This window comes from Labrus mixtus, chromosome 6, assembly GCF_963584025.1.
Source record: "Labrus mixtus chromosome 6, fLabMix1.1, whole genome shotgun sequence".
Taxonomy (NCBI): domain Eukaryota; kingdom Metazoa; phylum Chordata; class Actinopteri; order Labriformes; family Labridae; genus Labrus; species Labrus mixtus.
The window spans coordinates 7,831,317-7,846,122 of NC_083617.1; the positions used below are offsets into that span (position 1 = coordinate 7,831,317).

General features: G+C 40.3%; 1 protein-coding gene across 2 annotated transcripts in view; it reads left to right on the forward strand.

The window, feature by feature from the left end:
- Positions 1 to 3,396: 3,396 nt before the first annotated feature.
- marchf8 (membrane-associated ring finger (C3HC4) 8) overlaps positions 3,397 to 14,806 on the forward strand; it is a 91,921-nt gene continuing 80,511 nt past the window's right edge. Inside the window, exon 1 of one of the 2 annotated variants that reach the window (XM_061039810.1) lies at positions 3,397 to 3,528. The gene's annotated coding sequence lies outside the window, so the exon portion shown is untranslated. The remainder of the gene's footprint in view (positions 3,529 to 14,806) is intronic. The other variant, XM_061039809.1, reaches the window with a different exon arrangement.

Consider the following 14,806-nt stretch of genomic DNA (forward strand, 5'->3'; position numbering starts at 1 on the left):
AAGCCAAATGTCTATTTTCTGTTTCAGAATTGTTACTTGCCTTTTGCAACTCTGCCAAGAGCTGGAGGACTATATTTTGCATGGACAAAAAAAACATCCTTTTCTCTTTCTTTAAAACATGACTTTGAGAGGAAGAAATTCAGCTCAACAAGGCTGGCAGTGGTATTCAACACTGAAATGTAGACAGGCTCAGAAAGATTTGAATGTAAATGAATATGGATCCTCAGATTCAGAATCGGAAACCTTTATTTATCCCATAGAGAAATAAGAGTTACTAACTATGACAGAGAGAGACAGAATATACATTTAAAAAAAAGCAAGTATTAAAATTGATTTGAATCCCTGGATGGGCGGGTGCCTTTCTATGTGGTGTTTACATGTTCTCGTGACTGTGCATGTTTGGATTCTCTCTCTCTCTCTCTCTCTCTCTCAGTCTAAAGAAATGCTCGTTATAGGTTAACCGGTGACTGTAGGCCCTTAGGTGTGAATGTGAGTGTGCCTGCTTGTCTGTCTACATGTCAGCCCTGTGCTTGAGTGGTGAACAGTCCAGGACGCACCCTTCCTCTCGTCTAATGACAGCTGGGATTGCTCCAGCACCTCTGTGACCCCCACTGAGATAAGCGGTATAGATAATAAACAGGATGGATATATGGGATATAATAAAATGTTATGTCAACTATGATACACCCTGTTGGAAACCAGACCTGCGGACATTTAGCTTAACAACAACTCACAGGTAAACAGATAAAGCACATATATGAAAAATACAAACAACAGATATTGAACATTAACAATATTGCCCATACGGCCTAATAAATAGTATTTGAAATGACTTCTGCAAAAGAAAAGTAGGACCCATACTAAACCTATTGCACATGTAATTTTACTTCATTAATTTATGGTGTTGCAATAGATAACAATTGCACAAGTCAGGTAGCTGCAAAGATAATATAACGTTAAAAAGCAGGAACAGTTTTTTTTGTTGTTCCTTTTTCATTATGTATTATCACATCAAAGGTGTCTGGGTAATGATCTTAAATCAAAACAGGATCTGTTGTTTTAAATCATATCCGTGTTTGAAGAGTTCAGTGTCAGCGTTTACTCTGCTGAGTCATGCGTTCACGCGGCTGTAGGGATCAAGACATGAGACGATAAAAGCACTTCCAGTCTGACAGGTTCATGTACCAGGTAAGGAACAGAAAGGACACCATGGAAAATAAATAAATAAAAATATTTTACCTTCCCACCTCTTTCACTTCGATTTCCATCTGCTGACAGGCACACTGACCTCCGAGGACCAACACCTCTTATTTACCTGTCTGCCTGCACTCTGTTTGTCTACCACCCAACAACGCCTTTTTTAATCTCTGTGTTATCTTTTTCTGCTTCCTCTTTCTTAAAATCCCTTTCTTGTTAACCTCATGGGACTTAGTTAACTTCCTGCTCTTACGCAGCGAAATCCTCCCCGTTAAACACGCACACACTGTTCAAGTTTGTTGGCTTTGTAGGAGGGTTGTTTACATCATTCAAACTCAATTTATTGCATGGTTGTGAGCTCTATGTGGCTGCTTTTATAGTCTAGTAATATTCAAATATTTGAGTTTCTTAATCCTGTAAACGTGATGAATAGGCTGTTTTAGTATCAACACGGCAGCTTTGTTTCACTCTCCGAACTCCATTTGAAACAGGAAAAAGCTACATCCTAATCCTTCCATGCCACGCTGCAAGTCTGCCAGTATCTCTCTGACGCAGAGACACATGCATGACAATTTGGCAGACTCACTTCTGAGGTGCCCACTTCGTCCAGGCAGAGCACAGAGGCTCCGTTTGTCCCACCCCAAGAACGGAGTGGCGGACTGTGAATCAGTAATAAGCCCAAACACAATGACAGGTTTCACAGAGATAGAGCCGAGGCTTTGAGTCAACAGAGGATACATTCCCTCCTTTAATAAATTAGCCTCTCCCAACATACTGCACTGTGAGTTACATTGTGGAGTTACAGTGCATTATGTGATTCACTCAAGTCAGGGTAGTCGTCCTAGTCGTCCAGTACACTGCAGGCCTTTCATAATCTGAAATCATGACTGACATACTAGAATATTTTAACAGAATTGAACAGACTGAAGCTGTTTTCTGGTGGATATTATGTACCTTTTGCCATTTTGCAATTTCAATATGACAAGAAATGTATTTTTATTCTATCTATTCAAGAATATCTGTTGTTCTGAATCATATATCTTTCCATCATCTTTGTAACCATTACAAATCGCCTTTAGAGTTTGACATTTACAAATTGTTCAAATTAAAGCAGAGACTTGAATGAGAAGACTGATCCCACTCTCTTACTTGATTGTGAATATAGTACCACAGTAAACTGCCATTTAGGCTAGCCAGACGAAAACACAAGAAACAAGGAGAAAAGGCTAGCCTAGTTCAGTCTCAAAAAACACCAACTAACACAAGCTAAAAGTCATTAAATAACACATCATATATCTGAAGTGTAAAATGGGATTCAGTGTTTTGTATCGAAGGTAGCCTACTTTTTCTCCTGGCCAAGACAAATAGACCTGCTTCTTGTAGCTGGTTGCTGGCAAAAGCCTTGAGCTACTGTTGTAACTTAATTACAATGAACACAGAGAAATGTCATTTTTAAACTTAAGTTTTTATGTATGAACTAAATTCATATAACAAAATGTGCTAATGAGTGGAATTCGTATGTACTGGAGTGTGGATTTGGTTAGACTTTTAGAAAAGCTAGGCGGGTCGTTTCCCTTTGTATTTACTTTAGACTACAGGGTATTCACCTTACAGTCTGTAGTATTCACTAAGACACATAGCTAAATTACTTAGCTGTTATTAAATATCAAAACTAGATATTAGATACATTTTATCCTCTAATGTATCTCACCACTAAAGAGTGTAAAGGGCATTCCCAAAATGTGGATATTTTGCTTTGAATGCTTCCAATTTGTTTAGGAAATCATCTTTTTTAGCAGTAGCCTAAAACATGATGCTTGTCCATAAAACTACAGACATGTAGAAATATAAGCATTAATTTGGAGATGGTTTCATTTCGATAAATATAATACCAATAATTGAACTTTTTATTGAAGTTTATTTTGTTTGGATAAATAACGATGAAACCACTAAAATTAGCAGGCCAGATAACCCAAACATGATTATGAAGACACTTAAAGTGGATTAAAGTATTCAGACTTTTAATTAGAAAATACTTATTATATAAGATTTATATGTAATCTATCATGATCATTTTCACAAATAGGCTACATTTCCCCCTCAACACTGCCTTTATTACTGTCTTCATCATCACCTTCTTCATTAGCTTCATCCTGCACAGCCATCAAGGTGCCCGTGTGCGCCGCCTGTCCTTTAAATTGAATACTTCTCTTACATTTTTTTTCCCCACTCCATCTTAACGCGGAAGTCAATGACGCACCACTACACACAGCTGCTCAGCGGGGAGGAATGAAATAAACAAATCGTCGTCACTCGGTGTCGAACACAGCGGTGAGTGTCTTCCTTTTTTTTCTGTGTAACTTGGATTATGGAGGAACATTTGGGTTCAATGCAGCTCTGCGTCCGTCCACACTGTGAGGCTCCTCTGTCTCCGCTGCGCCTCGCTCTTTAGTAAAAACCAACCGGAGGCGGCGGACGCTCGCTCGGTCGGATGGACGGACGGACGTCTGGACTGTGCTTGGATGTGAATGTGTGAGAATTAGCTCCTTTTTTGTTTTGTTTTTTAAATCACCGAGGCGGGTCACCGTGTAGCCTGTTGTGAATATAAAGGTAGGTTATGGAGATTGAGTTTATTATAAGAGACTGCATGGTGCGCTCCTGCAGCAGAAATTCAACGCGTTTGTGTCAGCTGAAATGTCTCCTGTTTGTAATGAATTTATTGCTTGGGTTTGTCAATTCAGCATGTGTTTGTGACTCAAGGGAGGGGGGGAGACGTGATGTTGAATGTGTCCGAGCAAGCCTTTTGTTAGTCTCCTAAAGCTTTTGAAACGCTCAGTTTGTGGACTACAATGGGACAGCAGTAGAGAAAATATGATCATTGCATTCCTACATACAATATGCCTTTTGTAAATTAAACCATTATGGCATCCTGGGATGCCTTTTTAACTTAAATTAGCTTTAATTAACCGGTGGACAGCGTGATACGACAGCTGTTCTGCCTCCTCTCAGTTCCCTTACTGGATCAATATTGATTTGGGTGTTAACGGTCAGATTTGCATGGTGGACTCTTCAGGCGATCTCATCGTATCCCTTCATCTCCCAGGACTCTTGCTAATGTATTGTCACATTAACTGTAGACTCCGGGTCTGAGGCGCACTGTCCGGCCGGATGTCCCCTTATTATGAGCCATAATAAACCCGAGTGGAGCGCCCTATGGCTGCACCACATGAACAGTGACTTCTAGTTTCAAATCCTCAGCATGATATCAGCACAGTCACTCTCGGACAAGCCTATAAAAAGCTGCTTGGCCTTTGTAAATGGTTCATTTTTTTTTTTTTTTGCGCCCCCAGACACAACAATCAATCGGTAGTAAGAGTGGCTCTCATGTTACACCCTGTCATCTCAGTGGCTGCAGGATCAGCTTTCCTCAGTTTGTACCACCATATAGGCTCTGCTCCTGCTATGAAACCTGCTGTATAGTCCGTGCATGCATGGGGCTACTGCATTGGCAGCTTGTTGAACCCCTTAAACATCTCCCCTTACTGAAATGTGTCATTGGAAAAACAAAAAAAAACGTTCAACAGTGGAACTGTAAGAAAACATTTCAATTGAGTGTAGAGCTAAACAATTATGACTGACTGGCTGGTTGGCTAGTAAGTGTTTGGTGTCACTTGTATTTAATCCTCACGTTCAATCTGGTGCACCATTATCCAATTAGATTTTTGAGTAACAATTAATTCTCATAGTCCAAGGCTTGTGTGCTCTGTATGCTTTCACTTTGTGCACGCCTGCTTTGGTATTTGAGTTTTTCAGAGGAAGGGCGATCTCTTTTACTCGTCTTCATTCAGAGGTAACAAGTCTTGATGTCGTGTCAAAATCAGCATCTTGGGGGGGGCGCTGGTGGCGCAGTGGTTAGGGTGCGTGCCCCATGCATCGAGGCTGCAGTCTCAAGCGGGCGGCCCAGGTTCGAGTCCGGCCTATGGCTCCCTTCCCGCATGTCATTCCCCACTCTCTCTCTCTCCCTGATTTCCAACTATATCCACTGTCCTATCTCTCAATTAAAGGCACAAAAGGCCCAAAAAAAAAAAAAACTTCAGCGTGGTGTTCAGCTATTGTCAGGCAAAGAACCAGCTGTGTGTGTGTGTGTGTGTTACATCACTGCAGCGTGTGGTTATGTCTTTGCCAATGTGTCTTGAAATGGTGAGGTCTTGTTGCGATAAGAGGCCTTATTGTCCAGTTGGTATCTGTGAAGCACGCATGCATAAACTTGCAGATAACACAATGCTTATTCTCTCTTGTGTTGTGCTGCTGTGTAACTAATCCCGCCTCGTCACATGGGATTACCGCATATAGATTGGCTTCTTCTGCACACAAACACTGTTTAAGTTTCTGGCACAGTAGAGTGTTTGAACAATGGCGACGGACCGTGGCCTTTTGTAAGCGAGCAGTCGGCGCTCTAATCTAGGTTTGAGTGGAAAAGGAGAAACTTGAAGATGAAAAAAAAAAAAAAAAAGCAATTGGGGACACTTTTGATCAACAGAAGCAGGGAAAAAAAATGAAAAGAAGTCAGGACTTCTATTCATGAGCCACCTTCAACCTGTCAAAGATTTCCTGTCGAGTGCACAGATTTTATATTATTAGCTGAATTACAGCGGTGACATCAAATGTTCAGGGTTGGATCATAGCAGACTGTCATAAGAAGGAAACCATATCGACTGACTAGCGGTCTATTTATTCTCTTCTTGAAGAGGGGATGAAAAAAGCTGCTATCTCTCTTCTCAAATAGTTTTACAAAACCATTTATGCACTTGCACGAGTATTAACAGTATAGAATCCTCCCATGTGTCTACCATAGACTGTATATAAAAATGGACGTCACTCATTGGTCTCTGAAGCCATCTTCTAAAACCCATTGATGGCGGTTGCATGTTGGAAATGCTGTCTCTAACTAAATTTTGGTCAACCCAGTTAAAGGCAAAAGGGAGTTGGGGTGGGCCTTACGCCTCCTGACAAACAGCTACAACACGCCCGCCAATCACTCAGATGAGCCGCGTCCCTAATTATGAATAACTCTTATCCTTCATGAAATGGAAATGGATGAGTTATAATGTTGAGTTTGCAGTCTGTCCATCTTTCTTCAATAATTTATTTTCCTCTCTTTGGCCTCTTAACAGCATGCCAAACCTGTCACTTACTACAAGTTATGAAATATGTTTTGCATGTTAAGAAATAAATTACTGTAAATATATAGCCACACATAAATAAAAAAAGAAGCACTGTAAGGAAATGGTTTTGTCCCCCTTCCCTTTACATATCTTACTCTTAAGCCAGTCTTCTCCTCTCCCTCTGCCTTCCTCTCCCTCACCGGCTGACTTTGTGCCCTCTGACAAAGAGGGATTTTGCTGGTATCAACGAGCATCCTGCCTTTATGAGAAATCTCATCTATTCCAGACACCAAGCTGTCCGAGCTGTCGGCGGGCTCTGAAGTCGTCTGTCGTCCTGACGGGAGCGACTGTGGGGAGAAATGAGAAAGTAAAGCCATGATTATGATTTTGAACGGGAGGAAGCGACTGAAACTGTCTGTTAAGCAGCAAGAACCCGTGAGCAGAGGAGCATGCAGTCTTAATGGACTGAGCCATTGTGTGCCTGCAAATGAACTCATACTTTGTGTCCTGAGAGATACGCTCAGAGGGAAATAATTGAAGGGCAGGAAGAATACCATCAAAAGTATCTGAAGGCTCCCATAGTAGCTTTCTGACAATTAACTGCCGCCATTGTTTGACACAATTGGTTGTGACAGGGTGAAATGTGCCTCCCACATATTTTACAATATGGAGCTGAGGAACATTTTGACAGCACCTATTGTGCTTCTCTATAGAGGTTTCAATCAAATTCTATTTCAGAACTGCCAGGAGCATTTTGACTTGTTGAAAAGTTTCAGAAAAGGACATTTTTTTCAGTCTGGTTCACCTTTTGTATTGCACATTGCGTTTATTCCAATGTAAAAGCAGCTTATCTTTGTTCTTCCCAGTCCAGCTTGTTTCAAAGGGTCTGGACTTGAAAATACTACATTTGTATTGTGTCACCTTATAGATGGACAGTACTGCAGGTGATATTTACTGTGAGCATATTCAATAATCAGTGTGCAGCTTGTGATTATTTCATCATTCATAAATCTGTCTGTTGTGCTCTACAGTATAAAAGGTCAGATAGAACAGACAGAAAATACCTAAACTGACCTATTCAAACATCTTGTTTTGTCCTACCTACAATCCAAAGATATTTAATTAAACAAAATAGAGACACCGCAGAACAAAATATAGCCATGCCAAGTAACGACCTAATGACATTTTATTTATTTTTTTTTAAGCAAGAATGGATTTTTAAATTAAAAATCAAATTATGTTTAGAAACTTTACCTCAATTTAAAAAAAAGTAGCTTTCTGCCACAAAAGCTTTGTTTTTTGCTCACTTACATCAAGTTTATGATGTTCAATGTAAGCACTCGTGAAACCTGCCTCTCCCAAGCAACAGCGTGTTTACTCACTCCTGATCGTGTCGTGGTAGAGAATATAGTCGCAACAATTTTATCGGGTTGGTGCAGGCTGTTCGTGAATGAGGACGGCGGTGGTTGTAGGGATGACGCAGTCCAATGGTGGTGGTTGGGACGACACAGTCTGAAGGTAGTGGATGGGCGTCGGGGACGGCGGGTGTTATAGTAGTGCCAGAACACCTCGCTGAAGGTTGGGGGAGCTCCGTCTACTCGAGAGCCTGGCTTCTGCTGCCGGGACAAGGCCTCCTGGGCTCCTAAAAAAAAAGACAGCCTACAAGACAGCCGAATAACGTCAAAGACTTTACCTTTTAGTGGCATTTTATATTTTTTTAGTAAATCAGATATTGTGATGTATCACTAAGGTTGCCCTGCTGCAATATATCAGTTATTGCAGAATTGCTGTATTGTGATTTTATCCTTATTTCTTATCGTATCTTATCTTATCATATCCTATTGTGAGGCACCTGCAGATGCTGCTTTGACTCTTACCTACTTTTCTGTGTGAGCTGTTTACCTCTGTGTCCTCTCTGTTGAATTCTACAAATAGAGGAAATAAATGGATCCAAACAAAATTTTTTTTACTGTTCCTATGCTTTAGTCCTTTTCCAGGAGTAAGTGCGATGTTAAGAAAGTCATTGTGAAAGCAGTCATTACCTGGCTTTATAGCCTTCCAGCTTAGCAAGTTGTACTTTTTCTAATTGGACTTCGGGCTGAACTAATTAAAAGTATATCAAGAATATCACCACCATATGGTAGCTGAAACCAAATGAAAGTTGTCCCAGTGCTCTGTAGACTAGTATGCAGTTGTCCTGCTCTGCTTCTGCTATCTGATCCTTGACTGTAATCGCATGAATACGTCCCCTGCTTGTCTTGTCTTATCGGCGTGGCTCGGCTGTAATATAATAACATCAGAAAGGTATCATATGGTGTCGTTTCCCTTTCCACTCCTGGGCACTAACTCAATCCTGACCTGGTCTGCTACTGTGTCGCAGGTCTTCGTCTGGAGGGAATAGAGTATTGATCCGATGTAATGACTTCCTCCTGTGGATGATATCATACATCCTCGTGAATTAAACTTCCTTGGATTAATGCTAACAGCAGAAATACACAAGTTATTGAACAACAGAACAGTATTGATATTTTCTGCAGATCTTCCAAGACTTACAGTTGGTCTCCTTCGTGTGTGTGTGTGTTGCATGGGTGCAGTGAAATCATAATGTATGGCATGATGGGGGTAGGAGGGGTGGGGGGGGGGGGGGTTGTTCTGGACAGCTGCTATACATCAGCCGGGCAGAGGTGCTGGCTCAGCTGAATGCACTGTGAGATGGCACTGCAGCAGGTAGCGGGCTTTGGTTGATGATGTCATTAGGGATTTCACAGACTCCCAAGGTTTTTGTCTGCTCGCAGCAACACGTCAGGAAGACGAGCGTAACTCAGTGCTGCGTGTTACTGTAGCCAGATAAAACACATTTTTCTGCATGGACAGCGACTTAATCTGGGATAAAGACCTGATCTTTTGGGTATTTTTCTCTTCTCTGCTTGACGGGTTAGGGTCTGCTCTGCGCTGAACTGCAGCTGCAGCACATTTAAAAGTATAGCTGGATTTAACTTGGAAACACTAACTCCTCTTAAATTATCAATATAATGTTTTTAGAAAGACATAAGGCTATCATAAGCTCCCTGAACAAATTCATGTCTTTCTGTCATGGATTTTCAACCTTTCAGACACCAATCCTCTAAAAACCTATTATTCATTTGGTAAACGGTGAATAGACTTGAGATAGACCTTTTTTTAGTCTTCTGACTAGTCTACCTGCTCAAGCTTTCCGGTTTTACAGTGAGTGACACGCCCCCTGCACACTGTTGATTGTTTTCCATTGATATTTATGGTCTTGGTCTTGTCTTGGTCTCGCCCTGCCTAGGTCTTGGTCTTGTCTCGGGCTCGATCCCTAAATGTCTTGGTCTTGTCTCGGGCTCAATCCCTAAATGTATTGGTCTTGTCTTGGCCTTTGAGGACTCTGGTCTCGGGTATATGTCTTGGTCTTGGTTACTGTGGTCTTGACTACAACACTAATTTGAGCTGCAACACATTTTTTCCTCTTCCTCTCTGTGTGAAACAAAGGGACAATTGATAAAAATGAAATAAAAATGTTTGAATTGCAAGTCTGCCGATTAGTAATAAGAGAACGCTTCTGAGGCTTAGCAACAGTAACCAAGGTGGATGGAGCTTAGGTTGAGTTATGGAACCTGTGAAGGTCATAGGGTTTAATTCAAATCATTTCATCTCCCATCAGACAGAATGATAAGAAAGTGTGGAAATTAGGATGCAAATTGTTTTGAACTCCACATTAAGAACGGAGACTGTGTGTATTTGATTCACATTTATGTCTTTGTTGAGCTCTGTCGACAGACTCTCAGTCTGCAATTTGATTTTCTATGAAAAGACACATTTATTCACACTGGCAGGACATCACACCATATTGGACATGTTTTTTTTTCAAACTGTGAGACTGTGTGTGAAAGCATGAAGGCTTTTATTACAAAGAAAGAAAATCAGTTAAAATACCTCAGGCAGCGCTTGTGGAGTGTTACTTACTACTGTAATGTTTATCTGAACTTTGATTCACATGAAAAACGTTATGCAGACTCTAGTTCAGTTTCGAGTCCTTTAAACTCATGCACATTACACCTGAATGGTACACTAGCAGGGGTATGTCAAGAGAGGTGGCCGGGGGGGGGGGGGGCATGGGCCCCACTTGAAATCTTATTGGCCACCCCAGATACCACCCCAAAATCCTTAACTATGATTAGCTTAAGTGGGATTTATGTTGAATTTTTGTTGTTGTTATCTTCACCATTTTTAAAATACTTTAAATTATGACTTTGGACATATTTTTTGTCCTTGAAGAATTAAGCTGAGAAGATGTATATGTTGCCATTATCTTGTGTTACTTAAAAGTCAATGTGATTAGTGCAGACAGAATGGCTAAATAAATGCTCTTCATGTTTGTGCTCACAAACTTCAGGCCACCCCGGCCAAAGTAATCTGGGCCACCCCAGTCCTAAAGTCTGACACGCCCCTGACAACTAGAAAGTTTTTATTTATTTATTGATTTACATTTCATTCTCATCACTTGTTTGATTGTTTGAGTAATCTTGTATGAGAGGTAATCAATCACTGTAAAGATTCTTCCCTAATTTTTTTTCAAAGCTTCACATTTTCTTACACAGAAAATAGTTTGTTTTTGAGGCTTTCATGTGGCAAAGAGAGCCTGACAGGTACTATAATAATCATTTAAATAGTATTGATAGTTGTGCAACACTAACGTTTATTCTCTCAACGGCATATTCATTCATATTGGTTAATGTGATTCATTATCTATCCCAAAGTAGCATTGTATAATCCAAAAACGGTTATGCAAACATGACCTTTCCATGTGAATGCATTTCTTTGTTTATTGGTAACTCTCATTTTCGCTGGTGTGTTATGCAGTAGAAATTCGACCCTTAGGCATTTCATTTAAGTTTCTATATTTGCTTTTTAGCAGCAGTGTTTTGTCTGTGCTGCAAACTGGAGGGGAAAAAATGGTTAATTAGCCTGAGCAGCAGCAGCAACTGTGGCAGACAAAGAAAAGAGCAACACAACATCTGTCGTGCACTCTTAAGGATGTGCCATGCAACTCGTGGAACATAATCAACCCAGAATGTGTCATTTACTTTAGTCTATAAACAGCACAGATTAAATCCACTGCTTTATTGTGGCTTTCTCTACAAGAACATCTTTCATTTTGTCATTCAACGATGAGTTTATGAAACTTGTTTTTACAACTTATGATATTTAGGTACCTCATATTGTTCCACACTTTTTGCTCGTGGTGTTTGCCTTGTCAGAGGAGGTTTACTGCTTGCAATTTTAACTGAAGAGTGTTCATGATTTAAATCTCATCAAATAGTAAACCCTTGTCAGGAAATGTCCCCAGTTACAGCAGCCAAAATAATCCCAGCTCTAAATAAATGTCTACTGTGCCTCCACTGTGGGCCTTTGATCATTTAAATCCATCCAGAGTGTGTAGCAGTTTTTTAATAGGCTTTAAATAATTAATTCATCCTGTTATTGCTTAGACAAATTGGTTTTGTGCCTAATGAGATGAAGTAAGTTTAAAGCAATAAATTAGTTTGTATTGCAAATATTTATTTGATTTCCTGAGTGGAAGTGGCAGTGTTTGTGCAGCTGTTGTCACCGGCCGCGATCACTTGGACAGCTGTGATAACGCTGACACTGTCGAGGTGAACAGCGGCAAAGATGTCTGAGATGGATACGTCTTGACAGCTTTAATGTGTGCTGTCCGGCGAGGGATTAAGATAGCAGGTGTCGCATTACGAGGCTAACATGACACTGTGCTGTTACATGTGACAATTGAAGGAGTTGAAACGGGAAAATGTGGTGATTACAGTTGCGTAACCACATGTCTTTTTATCCTCTCTGCTTGAAGATATTCTGAGCTCAACACTTCTTTGTGTTTGCATGAGTCAGTGAAGCTTGTGTAACTCGTGCATGCTGTTAAACACAGCTGTGATTAAGTTGTGTCAAGGCGTACAGAATGAAGGTGAATAACCTTGGAGCTAGGAAGGACTCATCTAACCCATTATAAAAGATGAGGGGAGTGTATGTGGAGGATGCTGGGTCACTTATGTCAAACCAAACTGACATCTGTGTTTTGTTACTTACTGTTTGGGTATATTGCAATGAGGATAAAAGCAAATGCGAAAGAGGCTTGCTGCTTGACACGTCACACAGGCATGCCTGCTGTTGCCACGGTGCCTTTAAATACTGTCAGCGCAGTTCCAATCAGGAGAGAAAAATCTCTGCTCGTGGCACTGCTCTCACTGTACAAGTGTGTGCAGTCCTGTGAACAGTTCTACGATTCTACAGTTCACTTAGCAGACACTTTTATCCAAAGCGACGTACATCAGAGAGTAAACACAAGCAAGGATCTAGAAAAAAAGGGAACAATGTCAGTAAGAGGAAACGATCAGCTTTGAGTCCGATTGGACACACAGGTGCTGACAGGAAGTGACCAGAGGCAAAGCACAACATCGACGGCAGTTCTTGAGAGCTCTGATCACTATAGAAACCATCTTAAAATCGTCGTTATCAACAAACCATCATTACCATCATCATCAATGATATTGAATCCATCGTCATCATCATTAAGGTCGTAGGTGTTCATGAAAGAGCGGGGTCTTTAGCTTTTTCTTAAAGGTGCAAAGTATCAAACATGCCAGAAATTCAAAGTGGCTTACCCCTTATTATGAATAATTCAGGCTTAATATCATTGACAGAAATTGACAGAAGTGACAGAAAATGGGCTGAGTATTTTTCATTTGCTTTGAGGTTCCCACAACAAAACATCCACTCCTGTGTGGAACTTTAGGTTTGTGTCAGTTGGCTAAAAAGACATCTCAGAGCTGTAACATCGAGTGGTTTACATCATTGTTTCGTCTTATGATCTGTTTAAAAAAAAAAAAAATTTTACTGGTTTGTTTGTCTAGAAAAAAACAAATGTGATTTATTTGGATTTTAAAGGTCATGGGATGGCTATAACAATGCTTTTTGTTTGTATTCTTAACAAACAAACGGATGCATTTCAACATCAAGCGTTCCATTAAAAAGGTCAAACCGATGTCGATGAACAACTGGCCCTTTTTTTAAAGTGTTTTTCAACCCCAGAGATCGTCCACTTACACAAGCTGCTGCAGACAAGAAAGACTGTAGACAAAGAAATGTCGATATCTTTACATAAGTAAGCAGAAGATCAGTCATGTTTTGATACTTGGGTTTTATTTGATTAAAACAAGACATCTAGTTGTCACCTCTAGCTCTATGAAATGTTGGTGTCAATTTTCACTTTTCAATACATTATTCTAATGTTTTATTGTTAAGGGCTGCCTGATTATGGCAAAAATCATTTTTTGACTATGAAACACGGTTACTCATTGATTTTACAACATGCATTTATTAAACATAAACACTCTGAACACTTTGAAGACAAGCTAAATAAGTGAAAAAAACTATAAATACATACTAACAGAGAAGTCATTTATAATAATAAATAAATACAAATTAATTAACTGTGTTTTGAGGTAGTGGTGATGTACTCCAAAATATAACTACAAACACTTTGAAACATTTCCCACACGTGACAACACCATGGACCAAACAAGTGCAACACGGCATGCAGCACAGTAATGGTTTAATCTCCGTTATCTTGTCTTCATGATCGTGGGAAGCCAAAATTGTACTTCAAATTGGAAGTCAATTTATTGCTTAGCACTCGTATTTATTTGGAGAATAAGGGACAGTTGATTGTCCTGTGCCTTTTTGTGTAAAACATCTTGTTTAGGTAAACTCTCCGAACAGATCCACACTGGACCAGGTATGTTTAGCCCCCTGCTGGTATTTTCACACTCTGAAATGAACAACATAAGTCCTGCAGTGTCACACTTTACCTGCTGGTGCGTCTCTCGGCGCTGAACGTGCCTCATTAAAACCAACAGCAGGTGATTTAAACAGCTTTCCCCAACTGCCTGATCAATACTAGCCATATTGACTTGAAACATATGAATGATGGATCAACAGAAACCTGCTAAAAACATGTCCGAAACAGAAGTTAAAAGGAGTTTAGCTGCAGCAAAGAATCAAGGCCACAGAAAGGTTACAGGTGTTTTTTTTCTAACATCTACAGCCAGCGTTCAACATCCAGGGGCGTGCAGCTGCTATCATAACTTATTACGAGTGTCAGCTTTGGCTTTAATCTCCCCAAAAGTGCGCACAAGTAAGTTTAAGTGTGCACAGGTTTGTTTGGTTTGCTGGCAGTGCTCTGCCTCATGATCACATAAATATCCTCTAACGGCTATTTGGGATTAGGCATGACTTAGATTTGGACATGTGCAGACTAGCAAACCTTTTGATTAGGAGGTCTGGTAAAGTTTGGAGCTATGGCTTCCATCTTTCTCTGATTCTTTACAGGGTGAACTGTAGCACAGAGATGTGTG